The following is a 20,373-nucleotide window of genomic DNA, read 5'->3' as shown; positions in this document are numbered from 1 at the left end:
AAATAGCTTTATAGTTCACTGTTCACCTTCTAGATGAAGCAACATTCGTAAAGTGATTATAAAAATGGTGCCCCAAGGAAAACTACCTGCTACGACTCATGATAGAAGAGAAAAAAGGCTAAAAAATGATCATTCTAAAGCCACAAAGTAGAAAGCTTAGGAATACATGCTATAGAGTGATAGTCATGAACATAAGTTTTTCAAAGTTCTACTGGCTACACTCCATGCTCGTGTCAAGGAGAGAGCAGGAAAGAATGGGTACAAAGACAAGAAATTTGGTGGTGGTACTTGTATACTCTGGGACTTGCAGCATATCATGTATGGTGCATGGTGCAAAGTATCAAACACCAGAGCAGTGGGTTTTGGATACCTTCATGGTAAAGGAGAACATATACATGATTATCTATTAGATCCTTCAGGGGAATTTAACCATTAAGTCACATGCACAGACTGGGGGCAAGTGCCATCTCTGTCAACATAAAGTGAAATATGAAAAAAGTCAGCACATTTGACAGTTAACAACAACTAGCATGAAGACTATGAGAAGGAATATAGCAAAGCAGAGAAAGAAACTATCCTTCTGAAAGATCAGATGAAGAGCAAATATCTGGAAGTTCTGTATAGAATCCAGCAGGAAACTTTAGGCAACTATTTAGCATTCTCAGTTATTCTTTTTTTGGTTTGTTTGGTTTTTTAATTTCCACTCTAAGAGAGTATTGCTATATGGAGAGAACAGGTCAAAATAAGAAATTTGAAGTGTGATGAAAATGGGGGTGCCTGGGTGGTTCAGTCAGTTGAGCATCCAACCCTTGATTTTGGCTCAGGTAATGATCTCAGTTTGTGGGTTTGAGCCCCATGTAGAGCTCTGCACTGACAGCACAGAGGCTGCTTGGGATTCTCTCTCCCTCTCTCTGCCATGCATGCTCTCTCTCTCACACAAAAATAAACATTTTTTTAAAAAACATGATGAAAATGTAACGGGATGAAATGAGGACATGGATGGATCAATGGGAGTTAGTGTTCCACTCTAAGAATTCACTGGGGGGGCGCCTGGGTGGCACAGTCGGTTAAGCGTCCGACTTCAGCCAGGTCATGATCTCGCGGTCCGGGAGTTCGAGCCCGGCGTCGGGCTCTGGGCTGATGGCTCGGAGCCTGGAGCCTGTTTCCTATTCTGTGTCTCCCTCTCTCTCTGCCCCTCCCCCGTTCATGCTCTGTCTCTCTCTGTCCCAAAAATAAATAAAAAACGTTGAAAAAAATTTAAAAAAAAAGAATTCACTGGGATGTTATCTGCTAACCAGTTTTCATTATTTTTATTTATTTTTATTACTAATATTTTCATGTCTTTTGACAAAAACATACATGCATTTTGGAGGTTACATGGCAACTACTGGACCATAAAGTATGTTTATATTCAATGTTAGTAGATACTATCAAACAATTTCCAAAGTAGTCATACCAATTTACAGTCCTATCAGAAGTACAATTGGGGGACGTGGGTGACTCAGTCGGTTGAGTGACTTTGGCTCAAGTCACGATCTCATAGTTTGCGAGTTCGAGACCCACATCGAGCTGTATGCTGACAGCTCAGAGCCTGTAGCCTGCTTCAGATTCTGTGTCTCCCCTTCTCTCTGCTCCTCCCCTACTCACACTATCTCTCAATAATTGTGTGTGTGTGTATGTCTCTCAATAAACATTAAGAAAAATTTTTTAAGTATATGACAATTCAAATTGCCCCACATCCTTGACAACACTTGATCCTTAGTCTCTTCCAATTTAGTCATTCTGACATGTATATGTGTGTATTACATTGTGATTTGAATTTGCATTTCTGTAATGGCTAGTGAATTTGACCAACATTTCATGTGTTTCTTCCAATTTAGACATGCTCTTTTGAGTTCACATCTTTACTCATTTTCTGTTGGTTATTTTTTCTTTTTCTTATTCATTTGTAGGTGTTCTCATTGTGGACATGAGTCCCATTTGAGGATTTCCCTTTCACTTTCTAAATCCTTCTTTTAAACACTCACTTCATTTTAATATGGTCCAATTATCAATTTTTCCTTTATGCTTGGCCCTTTCTGTATCTGTATTTGTGTACCACTCAGAAGTCTGTCCCAGATATCCTCTGCTCAGATTATAAAAATTCTATTTTTTTCTAAGAACATTATTGTTTTACCTTTCATGTCAAGATCTATGAATTCACCTAGAATTTGCTTTTGTGCATTATGTTAGCTAAGGGTCAAAATCCATTTTTCCATGTTGATAGACAATTGAACCAACAGGATTTACTGGCACTGCAATGGAGAACATTTAATCATCAGTATGGTCACCTATATATGGGTCATTACTAACACCTTTAGGAAGCTGAGTCTTCCTATCCACTGGTTCTGACCGAAGGCTAACCCTGTGAACCTAGAACTTACTTAGTGCAATACTGAGATCATGGTAGGAGTTTATGGAAGTCATGTAGCAAATACAGTTATGACAAGTCCCCACATAGTCAGTCCAATGGAATGCTGCACCTATCACAGAGATATTTTTCTAGTTTCTAGTCATATCGTTGAATAGATATACTCAGTAACTAACAGAACATCCACATTAGCTTCCTGACCCATTGAGTAAGAATTATTATGCTAAAAAAGGCAAAGTGGAAGCCCCTGGTCCCCAATCCTTATCAAAATACTATCAAAAGTAATACCATATATATCTCCTTATGAAAAATTATGAATTTAATGTTATCAGGAATAACTTAGAAATACAGAATTGGTGATTTATATTAGAGAGCCATTTGACTCACCACCTGATCTATGCCAGAAGACCATTGGATCTTGGAAAACAGCACTGAATCATTGCAGACTAAAACAGGTGAGGACTTTAATTGGAGATCCTGTTCCAAATGTGGTCTCTTCATAATGATAGATCAAAGCCCCTTTAACCTAATTTTCAAAACTGACACAGTGCTATTTCATCCTCCAAAATTGCTTCACAATCCCACATGACATTCCGATGCTCTAGTACACTGATGATCTCATGCTGATTGGACCTGGTGAGAAGTATCAGGTACCCAGATACATGCATGCCAGCAGATGAGAAACAAATCCAATTCAGGGGCTAAGTTCCTAGGAGTCCAATGGTCTGAGCCATACTAGGCTATCATCTCTAATATAGAAGACAAATTGCTGTATGTTAATCTCACCAATGCATCTCTGATCAATTTTTGTGTCCCACTTGTATTATATGTAAAATATATACCATATTTGGATGGGCTACACTTATTGAGTCATCAATGAGTGGGCTCAGAGCAAGAGAAGGCTCTCTAGCCATCCAGTTGCAGAGCAAGTGAACTTTGGCCTAGCAAATTCAACAGTTTTCAAATGTGCATAGTCCACCAGGACACTGTGTGAAGATTGTAGCAAGTACCAGTAGAACAATCACAACAAAATCCCATAGAGTTTTATCAAGTAAGTATGCTTTTGATTAAAACTTTTGAGTAGCTACCAGACCTTGGGAGAGAATCAGTGCTTGACCATGGGACATCAAATTAATATGCGACTAGAATGACCCCTCCTGAGTTAGGTATTAGCTAATCCCCTAAGCCATAAAGAGTAGAGCACCCAGTAGGATTCTATAATCAAAAGTAAGAAGCATAAATGGGATTGAATTCGAATAGATGTTAAGGCATAAAATATAGGAGTTTGCTTTCCATTCCTAGTGTACTTACTCACACTGCTCTGCCATGTTGCCATTAACACACCCTTATGACCTCATAAGAAGGTCCCTATGTTAAGTTGATGAAGAAAGTATTTTTCCCTGATTTACAGAGAGCTCTGAAATATATGAGTAAATCAGAATTTCCAGGATCATGTTACCATACTGGTCAAGATTGGAAGATGGTCTGAGGTATGAAAATTCCCAATTCATGGGAAATAGCTGATGGTTTGGCCAGATGGTAAGGGACTTGTAAGCAACTAGATGGGAAAAATTGATGTGAAAGGAGGTTTGGAGAGAAGTTAGTGGACACAGGGTGTGGATTATTTCTATCCCATGAAAATGCTAATAAAAAGACCCCTTCTGTGAAGGAGTCTCTCAAGGAAGAAGCCTAAGATAAAAATAGTTCCTATGAAAAGCTCAGTTAAGAAAACAAAGTATAGAAAGGACAAAAGTAAAGAAAATTGAGTATAAATGCTTGAAGTAGTTAAGATGGCAGAGAAGGAGGGGGATCCTGGACTTCCCACATCCCTCAAACACAGCTGGATTGAGGTCAGATTACTTGGAACACCCAGGAAATTGATCTGTGGAATGGCAGAAGGTTCTCCATAGTTGGAGGGAGACAGGTTGGCAGGAGTGAGGTGCATGGATGTGAGTTGGGGGAGAAAAAAACCAAGGACCCCTGGAGGGAAGTAAACTCCTTCCATGGAGAGACAAAAGGGAGAAAGAGCGGGGCGGTGGGGGGGGGTGTTGGGGGTTAAGATAGTGGGGCACTGAGTTAGCAGAGGGAAACCTCTCTGGACAACAAACTGGAGAGCAGTAAGTACTGGGTGTCCCAGTTTTTATGAACAGTGTGTGGAGGTCAAACTTGGGGATTCTGGAAATACCCAACTTTCTCCAGAGAAGCACGCTCCTGGGGAGGGGGAGGGAGTGCATAGTGTGGTGTAGCAATCTCCGGGATACACTAGGAGAGAACAATCCCCTTTCTGGAGTACTTTTGGAAGAGAGTTTATTGCCTCCCCAAGGACAAAAGACCCTGCAGGCACCAGCTAAAGGCCTTCATCAAAGGGGTGGAGAGGCTCTATCCAGAGGAGGTGAGTGGATCCATGCCATGCAGGGTCTTTTAAGGGTGGGTTTTGAATCCCAGCCATGTAGCAAGTGGCAGGTCCTTTAAGATCTTAGATTTTAAATCCTAGCCATGTGCACCAACGAGACGGTGCAGGATAATTGTGCCACAGGGTGAACTGACAGCGCTTGCTATTCTGCGAGGACTGCCTGAACAGCTGGGGTTGAGATCCCCAGTCTGGGGATGAGAGATTGGAGTGATGCCATTATTCCCCCCACACCAGCAAAGTGAGACTCCAGAAAACAGCACAGTGGGCCCCAAGGGGGCAGGACATACTTACACCAAACCCTGCCCCTCTATCCCTGGCAACTGCTTATTTACTAGGGCAAGACTGCCTCTGAGCCTACACAGCCAGCCTCTTTCCCAGACCAGCACAGCCAGCACCACCCAGACACAAACAGACAACTCTTTTTTCTTTTTTTTCCTTTCTTGTGGAATCAGGCTCATAGTTTCTGATTTGTTTTTTTGTCATTTCATTTTATCTTTTATCTTTTTTTTCTTTCTGAATCAGGCTTTTTTATTCTTTTTATTCTTTTTTTCTCTTCCTTGTTTTTCTTTATTCTCCTTTTTCCTTGGAATAAGTCTTATAGTTTTATGATTCTCTATTTGCTTTTCTTTTGTCCCCTTTCTGTCCCTCTTTTTATGAAATCAGAGTTCACCCCTTTTTCTTTTTCTTTTTTTTTTTTTTTAATTTTTTTTTTCAACGTTTATTTATTTTTGGGACAGAGAGAGACAGAGCATGAACGGGGGAGGGGCAGAGAGAGAGGGAGACACAGAATCGGAAACAGGCTCCAGGCTCTGAGCCATCAGCCCAGAGCCTGACGCGGGGCTCGAACTCATGGACCGCGAGATCGTGACCTGGCTGAAGTCGGACGCTCAACCGACTGAGCCACCCAGGCGCCCCGTTTTTTCCAGTATTACTTCAACAAACAAATCAAATCACAGCACAGCACACTTTAGGTCCAAACACTTCACTACTGCAAGCAAGGAGGAGCTCTGCAGAGGACTGACCGGTGGGAAAGAACAGCTAAAATGCAACAGCAAGGTTTAACAGCATATACCAGAAACACTTCTTGAAGTGCCAGGCCCTAGACAGTGGATGACCCCTTTTTAATACAGAAGTACTCTCAGATGCAGGACGCATAACAAGCTTTTAAAATATACAAAAGACAGAAACTGAGCCAAAATGACAAGACACAGCAATTCTCCCCAAAAGAAAGGTCAGGAATAAATCACAGCCAGGGACTTGCCCAAAACAGATATAAACAATGTATCTCAACAAGAATTCAGAGTAACAGTCATAATACTACTATGTGAGCTTCAACAAAAAGCATAGAAGACACCAGAGATCAAAAGAACTGGTCAGGATGAATTTTAAAATGTAACTGAGGGGCGCCTGGGTGGCGCAGTCGGTTAAGCGTCCGACTTCAGCCAGGTCACGATCTTGCGGTCCGTGAGTTCGAGCCCCGCGTCGGGCTCTGGACTGATGGCTCAGAGCCTGGAGCCTGTTTCCGATTCTGTGTCTCCCTCTCTCTCTGTCCCTCCCCCGTTCATGCTCTGTCTCTCTGTCCCAAAAATAAATAAACGTTGAAAAAAAAAAAAAATTAAAAAAAAAAAAAAATGTAACTGAGATGCAAAATAAGCTAGATATAGTGACTGCAAGGACTGAAGAAGCAGAAGAGAGAATAGGTGAAATAGAAAATTAAATTATGGAAAATAATATATGGTAATTATGGAAAAAAGAGGGAAAATAAATTACTAGATCACAAGGGGAGACTTAGAGAACTAAGTGACTCCATGAAACAAAACAGTATCTGTATCATAGGAGTCCCAGGTGAAGAGCCAGAAAAAAGGTCACAAGGTTTATTTGATAAAATTATAGCTGAGAACCTCCCTAACCTGGGGGAAGGAATCATCCCAGTCCAAGAGGCACAAAGAACTCCCTTCAAAATCAACAAAAACAGGTCAACATGACAACATATCATAGTGAAACTTGCAGAATACAAAGATAAAGAGAATTCTGAAAGCAGCTAGGAACAAAAGGTCCTTAACCTACAAAGGTAGACACATAAGGTTAATAGCAGACCTGTCCATGGAAACTTGGCAGGCCAGAAGGGAGTGACAGGAAATATTCAATGTGCTAAATCGAAAATACGCAGCCAAGAATTCTTTATCCAGGGAGGCTGTCATCAGAACAGGAGAGATTAAGACTTTCCCAGACAAACAAAAACTAAAGGAGTTTGTGACCACTAATCAGATCCTGCAAGAAATTTTAATGGGGGGGGGGGGGGACCCTTTGAGTAGAAAGCAGCAAAGACTACAAAGGACCAGAGAACATCACCAGAAATTCCAACTCTACAGGTAACACAATGCCACTAAATTCTCATATTTCAAAAATCACACTGAATGTAAGTGGACTACATGCTCCAATCAAAAGACACAGGATAACAGAATGGATTTAAAAAAAGAACAAAAACAAAAAACACAACAAGATCCATCTATTTGCTGCCTACAGGAGATTCACTGAAAGTGAGGGGATGGAGAACCATCTATCATGCTAATAGAGGTCAAAAGAAAGCCAGAGTGCCCATACCTATATCAGACAAGCTAGATTTTAAAACAAAGACCGTAACAAGAGACAAAGGAGGTCATTATATCATAATTAAAGTGTCTATCCATCAAGAAGATCTAACAATTAAAAATATTTATGCCCCCAACCAAGATGCATATAAATCAATCACAAACAAATTCATTGATAATAATACCATTATAGTAGGAGACCTTAATACTCCACTTACAACAATGGACAGATTACCTAAACAGAAAATCAACAAAGAAACAATGGCTTTGAATGACACACTGGACCAGATGGACTTAAAAGATATAGTCAGAACATTTCATCCTAAAGCAGAATACAGATCCTTCAAGTTCACATGGAACATTCTCCAGAATAAATCACATACGGGACCACAAATCATCCTCCAACAGGCATAAAACGATCAAGATCATAGCATGCATATTTTCAGATTACAACACTACATAACTTGACATCAACCACAAGAAAAAATTTGGAAAGCCCTCAAAGATGGAGGTTAAAGAACCTATTACTGAAAAATGGATGGGTTAACAAGGAAATTAAAGAAGAAATTTAAAAAAAAAAAAGAAAGAAAACATGAAAGCCAACAAAATGAAAACCGGACAGTCTAAACCCTTTGGGATACAAGGCTATCTCTGGGATTCAGGCCTATCTCAAGAAGCAAAAAAGGTTCCATATACACATGTAACCTTACAACCTAAAGGAGCTAGAAAAGGAGTCACATATCAAGCCCAAAACCAGCAGAAAAAGGAAATAAAAATTAGAGAGGTACAGGGCACCTGGGTGGCTCAGGTCATGATCTCACAGTTCGTGGGTTCAAGCCCCACTTCGGGCTCTGTGCTGACAGCTCAGAGCCTTGAGCCTGTTTCAGATTCTGTGTCTCCCTCTCTCTCTGCCCCTCCCCCACTCGCTGTCTGTCTAAAAATAAACAAATGAGAAGTAAATGATAAACAAATCAAAAAAACAAAAACCAAAAACAGTAAAACAGATAAATGAAACTAAAAGCTGATTTTGTGAAAGAATAATCAAAATTTATAAACCCCTGGCCAGACTTCTCAAAAAGAGAGAGGACCCAAATAGATAAAATCATTAATGGAAGATCACAACCAACACCACAGAAATACAATTATTAGACAATACTATGAAACAGTATATGTCAACAAACTGGACAATCTGGAAGAAATGGACAAATTCCTAGACACACACTACCAAAACCCAAACAGGAATAGAAACTTTGAGTAGACCCATAACCAGCAAAGAAATTGAATCAGTTATCAAAAATCTCCTAACAAATAAGAGCCCTGGGCCAGATGGCTTCCCAGGGGAATTCTACCAGACCTTTAAAGCACAGTTAATACCTATTCTTCTGAAGCTGTTCCAAAAAAGAGAAATGGAAGGAAAGCTTTTAAACTTACTCTATGAGGCATTACGTTGATTCCAAAACCAGATGAAGACCCCCCTAAAAAGGAGAGTTACAGAATATCCCGGAAGAACCTGGATGCAAAAATTCTCAACAATATACTAGCAAATCAAATTCAACAATACACTAAAAGAATTATTCGCCATGATCAAGTAGGATTTATTCCTGGGCTGCATGGCTGGTTCAACATTTGCAAAATCAATGTGATATACCATATTAATAAAAGAAAGGATAAGAACCATATAATCCTGTCAATATAGATGAAGAAAAAGCATTGGACAAAATAGAGCACTCTTTCTTGATAAAAACCCTTAAGAAAGTAGGGGTAGAAGGAACATACCTCAACATCATAAAAGCCATATATGAAAGGCTCGCAGCTAATATCATCCTCAATGGGAAAAAACTAAGAGCTCTCCCCCAAAGGTCAGAAACATGACAGGGATGTCCACGGTCACCACTACTGTCCAACATAGTACTGGAAATCCTAGCCTCAGCAATCAGACAACAAAAAGAGATAAAAGGCAAACATTGGCAAAAATTGGCAAGGAAGAAGTCAAACTTCCACTCTTCACAGATGACCTGATACTCTACATTAAAAAAAAAACCAACCCTAAAGGGTCCACCAAAAAACTGCTAGAACTAATACATGAGTTCAGCAAAGTTGCAGGATATAAAAATCAATGTACAGAAATTGGTTGCATTACTATACACAAATAATGAAGCAGTAGAAAGAGAAATCAAGGAATTGATCCCATTTACAGTAGCACCAAAAACCATAAGATAACCTAGGAGTAAACCTAACCAAGGAGAGAAAAGATATGTATGCTGAAAACTATAGAAAGCTTATGAAAGACATTGAAGAAGACACAACGAAATGGAAAAACATTCCATGCTCATGGATTGCAAGAATAAATATTAAAATGTCAATACTACCAATACTACCCAAAGCAATCTATACATTCAATGCAATCCCTACCAAAATAACACCAGCATTCTTCACAGAGCTAGAATAAACAATCCTAAAATTTTTATGAAACCAGGAAAGACCCTGAATATTCAAAGCAATGCTGAAAAAGAAAACCAAAGCTGGAGCTGGAATCACAATTCCAGACTTCAAGCTGTATTACAAAGTTTTAATCATCAAGACAGTATGGTATTGGCACAAAAACAGACATACGTCAATGGAAGAGAATAGAGAACACAGAATGGGACCCACAAATGTATAGCCAACTAATCTTGGAGGAAGCAGAAAAAACATCCAGTGGAAAAAAGACAGTCTTTTCAGCAAATGGTGTTGGGAAAATAGAGGGACATGCAGAATGAAACTGGACTACTTTCTTATACCATAAACAAAATAAACTCAAAGTAGATGAAGACCTAAATATGAGGAAACCATCAAAACCCTAGAGGAGAAAACAAGCAGCAACCTGTGACCTCAGCCGTGGCAACTTCTTACCTGACATGTCTCTGGAGGCAAAGGAAATAAAAGCAAAAATGAACTATTGGGACCTTATCAAGATGAAAAGCTTCTGCACAGTGAGGGAAACAATAAGCAAAACTACAATGCAACTAACAGAATAGGAGAAGATATTTGCAAATGACATTGGATAAAGAGTTAGTATCCAAAATCTATAAAGAACTTCTCAAAATTAACACCCAGAAAAACAAATAATACAGTGAAGAAATGGGCAGAAGATATGAATAGACACTTTTCCAAAGAAGACATCCAGATGGCTAACAGACACATGAAAAAATGCTCAACATCACTCATCATCAGGCAGATACAAATCTCACACCTGTCAGAATAGCTAAAATTAATAACTCAGGAAACAACAGATGCTGGTGAGGATGCAGAGAAAGAGAGGAACTTTTGCACTGCTGGCGGGAATGCAAGCTGGTTCAGCCACTCTGGAAAAAGTATGGAGGTTCCTCAAAAAATTCAAAATAGACCTACCCTCAGTCGGTTGGGCATCTGACTTCGGCTCAGGTCATGATCTCATGGCTAGTGAGTTCAAGCCCCACGTCGGGCTGTGGTGGGGTCTGTGCTGACAGCTCAGAGCCTGGAGATGGCATCGGATTCTGTGTCTTCCTCTCTCCCTTCCCCTCCCCGACTCATGCTCTCTTTCTCTCTTGAAATAAAGTTCAAAAAAAAAATACTGATGAAAGAAATTGAAGAGGACACAAATGGAAAGATAGTCTGTGTTCATGCATTGGAAGAATATGATCAAAATGTCCATATTACCCAAAGCTACCTATAGATTCAATGCAATCCCTATCAAAATAGCAGCAGCATGTTTTGCAAAACTAGAATAAATAGTACTAAAATTTGTATGGAACCACAGAAGACCCTGAATAGCCAAAACAATCCTGAGAAAGAATAAAGATGGAGGTATATGGGGCGCCTGGGTGGCGCAGTCGGTTAAGCGTCCGACTTCAGCCAGGTCACGATCTTGCGGTCTGTGAGTTCGAGCCCCGCGTCGGGCTCTGGGCTGATGGCTCAGAGCCTGGAGCCTGTTTCCTATTCTGTGTCTCCCTCTCTCTCTGCCCTTCCCCCATTCATGCTCTGTCTCTCTCTGTCCCAAAAATAAATAAACGTTGAAAAAAAAATTAAAAAAAAAAAAAAGATGGAGGTATCACAATTGCAGATTTCAAGATATACTACAAAGCTGTAGGAAGCAGAACAGTATGGTACTGGTACAAAAATAGGCACATAGTTCAGTAGAACAGGATAAAGACCTCAGAAATAAACACATTTATATGGTCAATCCAGGACAAAGGAGGCAAGAATATACAATGGGGAAAAGATGGTCTTTTCAATAAATGGTGCTGGGAAAACTGGATGGATCCATCTGAAAAAACGAAACTGGACTACCTTCTAACACCATACACACACATACTGAAAATGGATTAAAGATCTAAACGTGAGACCTGAAACCTAAAAATCCTAAAAGATAACATAGGCACGATTTTCTCTTACAACAGCCATAGCGACATATTTCTAGATACAACTCCTAAGGCAAGGGAAACAAAAGCAAAACTAAACTATTGGGACTACATCAAAATCAACTGCTTTTGCACAGCAAAGTAAACCACCCCAAAAAAATAAAAGACAACCTGATGAATGGAAGATATTTGAAAATGATATACCCAATAGGGGTTTAATATCCAAAATATATGAAGAAATCATACCAGGGCACCTCAATGGCTTAGTCAGTTAAGCATCCGACTTTGGCTCAGGTCATGATCTCAAAGTTGGTGAGTTTGAGCCCCACGTTGGGCTCTCTGCTGTCAGCACTGAGCCCGTTTCGGATCCTCTGTCTCCCTCTCTCTCTGCACCTCCCCAACTCATGCACTCTCTCTTACAAATAAACCTTTAAAAAAAAAAAAAAGCATATAACTCAACACCAAAAAAACAATCCAATTTTAAAACAGGCAGAAGACCTAAGTAGACATTTTTCCAAAGACATACAGATGGATAAGAGACACATGAAAAGATGCTCAACATCACTAATCGTCAGGGAAATGCAAATCAAAACCACAATGAGATATCACCTTACACCTGTTAGAATGGCTAAAATCAAGAAGAGAAAGGAGTGTTAACAAGGAGATGAAGAAAACAAACTTCCGTACACTGCTGGTGGGAGTTTAATTGGTACAACAACTGTGGAAAACAGTATGGAGATTCCTCAAAAAATTAAAAATAAAAATACCATAAGATGCAATAATTCCACTATTTGTTATTTACCCGGGGAAAACTAAAACACTAACTCAAAAAGGTGCATTCACCCTTATGTTTATTGCAGCAGCATTATATACAGTAACCAAAACACAGAAGTAATTTAAATGTTCATCAATAGACAAATGGATAGGACACCTGGGTGGCTCAGTCAGTTAAACATTAGACTTGATTAAGGCTCAGGTCACGATCTCACAATTTAGGAGTTCCAGAGCCATATCAGGCTCCATACTGTGAGCACAGATTTCTTTGGATTCTCTCTCTCCTCTCTCTGCCCTCCCCTGCTTGTGCACGCACTCTCCCTCTCTCTCAAAATAAATAAACTTTTAAAAAAATAGGCAAATGGGTAAAGAAATTGTGGTTTATAAACAACGGAATATTACACAGCTATAAAAAAAGGATGATTGTGCCACTTGAGACAACTTTGATGGACCTAGGGAACATTATGCTAAGTGAAATAAGTCAGACTGAGAAAAACAAATACCATAGGATTCTACTCACAAACGGAATATAAAAAATGAATAAACAAACAAAAGGCAGGGGCACCTGGGTGGCTCAGTCGGTTAATCATCTGACTTCAGCTCAAGATATCACAGTCCGGGAGTTCGAGCCCCATGTCAGGCTCTGTGCTGACGGCTCAGAGCCTGGAACCTGCTTCGGATTCTGTGTCTCCCTCTCTCTCTGACCCTCCCCTGTTCATGCTCAGTCTTGGTCTCAAAAATAAATAAACATTAAAAAAAAAAAAAAGGCAGAATCAGAACTACAGAGAACAGACTGATGGTTGCCAGAGGGGAGGGAGTTGAGAGTTTGGGCAAAATGGGTGAAGGGGAAAGGGAGATACGGTCTTCCCAGTTATGGAATAAGTCATGAGAATAAAAAGTAGAGCATAAGGAAAACAGTCAATGGTATTTTAATAGCAACGTAATGAGACAGACAGTAACTATACTTGTGGTGAACATAGGATATATAAACTTGTCAAATTACTAAGTCTTACACCAGCAACTAACGTAACATTGCATGTCAACTATACTCAATAAAAATAAAGTGATGCCTGGTACAGAGAAATCATTCAATGAATACTTATTGAATAAATGCATAAACATACTAGTATATGCATAAAATTTTTTCTGATAGGATGGAGAAAAGGCTAAGTGGTAACCTTTAGAGAGATGGTGTGTGAAATGGGAAGGGATATTTTGTTTCTATTCCACACCTTCATATATTATTATTTGAATTATCCCATTATGTACATATGCTGAATCTATTGCTTTTCACAAGTTATCTGATTTTTTTATAATTTTGTGTCCCAGAAATAAGTGATTTTTAAGTAATGAAATGTGTATCTGCAATGAGACCTTTCCTCCCAACTTAAGGGACACCTCTTTTCCACACATCAATGAAGTTAAATACCCACCCTACTGCCCTATTGCCCACCAGTCTTCTCCCCGGAGGAGTATACCCTACCTCAGCATGGCCCATTCTAAAGCCCATGCAAGAATATGCAGTGATTATAAGAAAAGAGTAGAGGAGTGTCATTACTAGTGAGCATCATTCCCATCAACTTGGGGATAACCCTAGCCTAAAAATATTTCTGAGTCCACTTTCTGTTCACCAAGCATAAAATTTAGCTCAAGATTTATACCTTCCTTACTGTATGGATCTCGTATATATCAACTTCCCTTTCAGGCCAGCCTTCTTTCCCTGGGATCCTTGATCTCCAAAGTGCTGAGAGGCAGCACAAGGCAGGTGCACCCACTTGCACTTACCACTCTTCCTTCTATCCCATCCACTTCCTCAGCTCAGGCCATCTCTTCTCACCTCCACACCCCACTTCAATTCTTAAAACCCTCTCCACTTCAACCATGCCTCCAGAAATTGGTTTTTATTGCTGGTATTCTGGGGTTTAAAACAAAAAGCCCCTTAAATCTACGATGGAGTCATAGAACCCCAGACCTCCAAACAGAAAGCTCCAGATATTCCCATGCTATAGATACCTGATGAGTTTATAGCTTAAAAAAAAATTTTATTTAAAGCTTATTTTTCAATCAAGTACCCATGGTCTATACAGAAAGAAGAATTTTTGTAATTCATTCCTAATCCAACTATCAAAAGATTACCAGAGCTAAAGTTCTGGTGCATTTCCATGATTGGATCACTGAAATTATCTAATGTATTTAAATATGCATATTAATTTATTCACATTTCATTGTAACACAAGCATTAAAACTTCTTTATAAGCATAATTTAAATGGCCAATCATCTCACGATATGGACGCAAAACAATTTACCTTAGTTATTTCCCATTCATTGGATATTAAAATTGTTTCACTGGATGCACATAATTCTTCTGCACTTTGGATCATTTCCTTAGGAAAGATTTTGAGAACTTGAGGTGCCAAGTCACACAATATTAGTAGTTTGGGGGCTTTCCATATATATAATCTAATATAGGAAGTTAATTACAAATTTATACTCAGACCAAGTGTGCTCAAGCATTAGACATTTGCTGTTTGATAACTAGAGTTGAACAATGCCAGAGTTAGGGGTACCAACCCTCCATGCAGTCAAAAATCTATGCATAACTTTTTATTCTGTAAAAAAAAAAAAATAATAATAATAATGTTAATGACACTGGCACCTGGGTGGCTCAGTCGGGTAAGCGTTCAACTTCAGCTTATGTCATGATCTCACGGTTTGTGAGTTCGAGCCCCACGTTGGGCTCTGTGCTGAAAGCTCTGCCTGGAGCCTGCTTCGGGATTCTGTGTCTCCCTCTCCCTCTGCCCCTCCCCAGCTTTCCCTCTCCCTCTGCCCCTCCCCAGCTTTCCCTCTCCCTCTCCCTCTGCCCCTCCCCAGCTTTCCCTCTCCCTCTCCCTCTGCCCCTCCCCAGCTTTCCCTCTCCCACTGTAAGAAAAACATTAAAAAAAATAATGACTAACAGCCTACTGTTGACCATAATACTGATAACATAACTGATTAACACCTATTTTGTGTATATATTATATACTATAGTTTTACAATAAAGTAAAAGAAGAGAAAATGGTAACGAAATTGTGAGAAAAATACATTGACAGTACTGTGCTGTATTTATCCAAAAAAAATCCACATGTAAGTGGACCCTCACAGTTCAAACCCATGTTATTCAAGAGTTGACTGTGTACACATAAAACAGTACCTCATTCTTTTTGTATTAATTTCATTCTTTTTGAAATTAAAGGGTTTTTTTAATGTTTTTTTTTTTAAGGTTTATTTATTTTTGAGACAGAGCATGAACGGGGGAAGGGCAGACAGAGGGAGACACAGAATCAGAAGCAGGCTCCAGGCTCTGAGCCATCAGCCCAGAGCCTGACGCGGGGCTCGAACTCACGGACGGTGAGATTGTAACCTGAGCTGAAGTCAGATGCTTAACCGACTGAGCCACCCAGGTGCCCTAAAGGGTTTTGTTTTTTTTTTTAATGTTTCTTAGAAAAGTTTCTTTTCCTCCTTTTCTAAGTTTTGGTCATCTCTGTATGCCAAATATATTACCTTAGGTTTTTTTGTTAAAAATGCTTTCCCGATGTGTTGCATGCCTTTTACTGTGTATTGTTTTGTTTTATATTTTTAAGTAGAGAAAATGTGGGCTTTTTAAGATCATTTTTATGTGAGAAGTCAAGTCTATTAGTCTTCTCTTTCATTGCCTCTAGGCTAACAAATCCTTTCCCATCCCTGGATCAGATAACATTCATCTATATTTCTATCATTTTCATGTTTTGTTGACATTTAGTGTTTTAATCCATCAGAAAATAGATGATCATTTAGTAACAGAAAACTTGAAAACATTTTCTAATTTTAGATGTAATTAATAATCCTACCCTTTATTGTTGATTTGTTTTGCCTCCTTTTCAGGCATTAAATCTTATTTGCATCAAGTTATTTTTCTAAATTATCTACTGATTCATTTATCTACCAGTACCATGCAGATCTAATTGCTATAGTTTTATAAGAGATGCTAACATTTTCAGTAGAATCCAGGGAAGGTTGCTTCTGCCTCATTATATTTTTTTTCCAGCATTTTTTAGTGCTGTTCTTCTCATATGTATGTTCTTCCACATGATGTTAAAAAGATATTTTGGCAATTTTCAAGGAAAAAATATCCTGTTGGAATTTTTATTACATTAAAACTGAAATTTGGAAAGAATTGACATTTTCACATAAATCTTGCTTCCCTTCAAGAACATTTTATATCTACATTGTCACAATTCTATTATATCTCAGTTGAGTTTTATAATTTACTCCATAGAGATTCCCACATTTCATTTTATTGTTATTCATAGACTTTTTCTCCCTTTTATTACTATTGTGAACAGAATCTTTTTCTCACTGTTACTGCTAACTGGTTATTGCCTTAGAGATTAGCCACAATAATATTAACCCAGAAAACGTTTAAAGCAAGTATTACCAAGTGCTCTTTTCAACAAAAGAGAAATAAATTTCTATAAAGTATTCATAATGCATCTAACTTTAAGAATGGAAAAATATCTCATGGATTGTAAGAATATCATTAAAATGTGTATACTACCCAAAGCAATCTACACATTAAATGCCATCCCTAATCAAAACAACACCAGCATTCTTCACAGGGCTAGAACAATCCTAAAATTTGTATGGAACCATAAAAGACCCCCTAAGAGCCAAAGTAATGTTGAAAAAGAAAACCAAAGCTGGAAGTATCACAATTCCAGAATTCAAGCTGTATTACAAAGTTTTAACCATCAAGACAGCAAAGTGGCACAAAAACAGACACATAGACCAATGGAACAGAATAGAGAACCCAGAAATGGACCCACAAATGTATGGCCAACTAATCTTTGACAAAGGAGGAAAGAATATCCAATGGAATAAAGACAGTCTCTTCAGAAAATGGCGTTGGAAAAACTGGACAGCAGCAAACAGAAGAATGAAATTGGACCACTTTCTTACCCCATATAGAAAAGGAAACTCAAAATGGATGAAAGACCTAATTGTGAGACAAGAAACCACCAAAATCCTACAGGAGAAAACAGGCAGCAACCTCTTTGACCTCAGCCACAGGAACTTCTTACTAGATGTGTCTCCAGAAGCAAGGGAAACAAAAGCAAAGATGAACTACTGGAACCTCATCAAGATAAGGCTTCTGTACTCCAAAGGAAACAATCAACAAAACTACAAGGCAATGGATGGAATGGGAGAAGATATTTGCTAACAACGTATCAGATAAAGGGTTAGTATCCAAAATCTATAAAGAACTTATCAAACTCAACACCTAAAAAAACAAATGATCCAGTGAAGATATGGGCAGAAGACATTAATACACACTTTTCCAAAGACAACATTCAGATGGCGAACAGACACATGAAAAGATGCTCAATACCACTCATCATCAGGGAAATACAAATCAAAACCACAGTGAGAGACCACCTCACATCTGTCAATGGCTAAAATTAGCAACTCAGGAAACAACAGATGTTGGCAAGGATGCAGAGAAAAGAGAACCCTTTTGCACTGTTGGTGGGAAAGCAAACTGGTGCAGCTACTCTGGAAAACAGTATGGAGGTTCCTCAAAAAATTAAAAATAAACCTACCCTACGACCAACAATTGCACTCCTAGGTGTTTATCCAAAGGATACAAAAATGCTGATTCAAAAGGGAACATGCACCCCAATGTTTACAGAAGTACTGTAAACAATAGCCAAAGTATGGAAAAAGCCCACATGTCTCAACTGATGAATGGATACAGAAAAAATGGTATATAATGTATATATATTATATATAATACACACACACACACACACACATACAATGGAATATTACTCAGTGATCAAAAAGAATGAAATCTTGCCATTTGCAACATGGATGAAACTAGTATCAATGCTAAGTGAAATAAGTCAATTAAAGAAAGACATACCATATGATTTCTATTCATATGTGTAACTTAAACACAACATAGATGAACATAGGGGAAGGGAAGGAAAAATAAGATAAAAACAGAAGAAGGTAAACCATAAGACTCAACTACAGAGAACAGACTGTTGGTGGAGGGGAGGTGGGTGGGGGCACGGGCTAAATGGGTGATGGGTATTAAGAGGGCACTTTTGAGATGAACACTGGGTTTTACCTGTGATGAATCACTAAATTCTACTCCTGCCACCAAAGAAATTTAAAAAAAAAAAAAAAAAGGTCTTGCTGATGAACCCTCTAAAATAAACTGTGCATACTCCTATGTAATTCAATAAGTTGATTTGCTCAATTGCTTAAGTCATAATTTTTATATATAGGGTAATGCTTACTAAACTGTTAGCAAAAATTATTTCAGAGCAATTATTCTAACAATTAGGTATCAGAGCCAGTTTTCTACTGAGATTTCTCCTAGTCTATAAAAATGAAAGCATGAGAAAGCATGAGATCTGTATAAAGGAGATTGCTTCATTTTCTCTTCTCAATAACAGGGTGAAAAGGAGAGAAAGGGATATGGGTCCACATCATTTGAAAATGCTGTAAAGTCTCTAAGATACATATGCCCTAAAGAAAAAAATACCAGAATGTGTCCTCATTTTAATTCTACGAAAATGAATTTTTTCAGACTGTCATGAGCATCAATGGTTGCAGGTGAGAAAACTTCAACTCAATCAAGCTCTAGACCAAACTGACTCACTGACTCACATGATTAGGAAGTCCAAGAGTAGACAAGGCATACTCATGTTTCTTTCCTCCACAGCCCTCCTCTTCCTCTACTTTATTCTTCCTTTTGGTTCTGCTTTTCTACGCTTCTCTTTGCATATTGACTTCATTCCCCAGTGTCAACAAATAGGGTTTATCTCCACCCCTGGAATTCATGTGCCTTCCCATGTACTTGCTACCCATTTCCCATTCTGCCTAATAAACTTAATAACATAAGGAACGACGTGAAGTTCTGCATGGTGTCCAGATAGTCTAAGTCCCTTCATACTGTATTATAACAGATGGAAGGAGAGTTAGCATAGTCCTGTGGCAAGATCACAAATATATACTGTTATCTAGTCCACATGAGCGAAAACTGATTCTGATCCTTTTCTTGATAAGGATGAAAAGACATTCACCATATTGATGGCTGCATACATAGTTCTGAGGCTGTGTTAATCTGCTCTAGCAAGAAGTATGTCTGGCAAAGCCACCACAACTGATGCTACTACTTGATTGTATCTGCAGTAGTCCATGATCATCTGCCAGAAACCATTTCATTGTCAAGACTGGTGAACTAGGGGCACCTGAGTGGGTCAGTCGGTTAAGCGTCCGACCTCAGCTCAGGTCACAATCTCGCGGTCCGTGAGTTCGAGCCTCGCATCGGGCTCTGGGCTGATGGCTCCAAAAATTGGGTAAGGATAGTGACATTTTATTTGGTTAATTGGGATCAGCCTCTTGATCATCCATCCCTAATTTCTCTTAATAGTATCAAGTTTGTAATGCTCTTGTTAATCGTCATCTACTCGGACCCCAATAACACTGTGTGCTAGAAACCATCTCCATAGCTCTCTGAAGTTCAGGCCCACCTCACTACCGCTCCAACCCCACTGCTCCTTACAATAATGGCCCTCATCTTGTTTCAGATGGTTAAGCAGGGCCCACCTAGCCCCTGTCAAGGACAGTTCTGTAACAGCATCTCCTATCATCAGTTCCGACATACAAAACTTCTCACCAGAGGCCCTGCCAATCCTATGAGGAGCTCTAGACCCGGGTTGGACTTTCAGACTTATCCCAAGTTGCAACAAGTTGTCCAGGCCTTTGTACCCCTGCAT

General features: G+C 39.1%; 1 long non-coding RNA gene across 1 annotated transcript; it reads left to right on the top strand.

Moving 5' to 3' along the window:
• Window positions 1–3,827: 3,827 nt before the first annotated feature.
• LOC125164644 (uncharacterized) lies at window positions 3,828–19,890 on the top strand. The gene is made up of 4 exons (XR_007151843.1): window positions 3,828–3,900; window positions 4,734–4,802; window positions 19,048–19,207; window positions 19,661–19,890. It is a non-coding gene; the product is annotated as an uncharacterized LOC125164644 (long non-coding RNA).
• The last annotated feature ends 483 nt before the right edge of the window (window positions 19,891–20,373 follow it).

Source organism: Prionailurus viverrinus, chromosome B1 (genome assembly GCF_022837055.1).
Source record: "Prionailurus viverrinus isolate Anna chromosome B1, UM_Priviv_1.0, whole genome shotgun sequence".
NCBI classification, from domain to species: Eukaryota; Metazoa; Chordata; class Mammalia; order Carnivora; family Felidae; genus Prionailurus; species Prionailurus viverrinus.
This window is presented reverse-complemented; position numbering and strand designations above follow the sequence as displayed.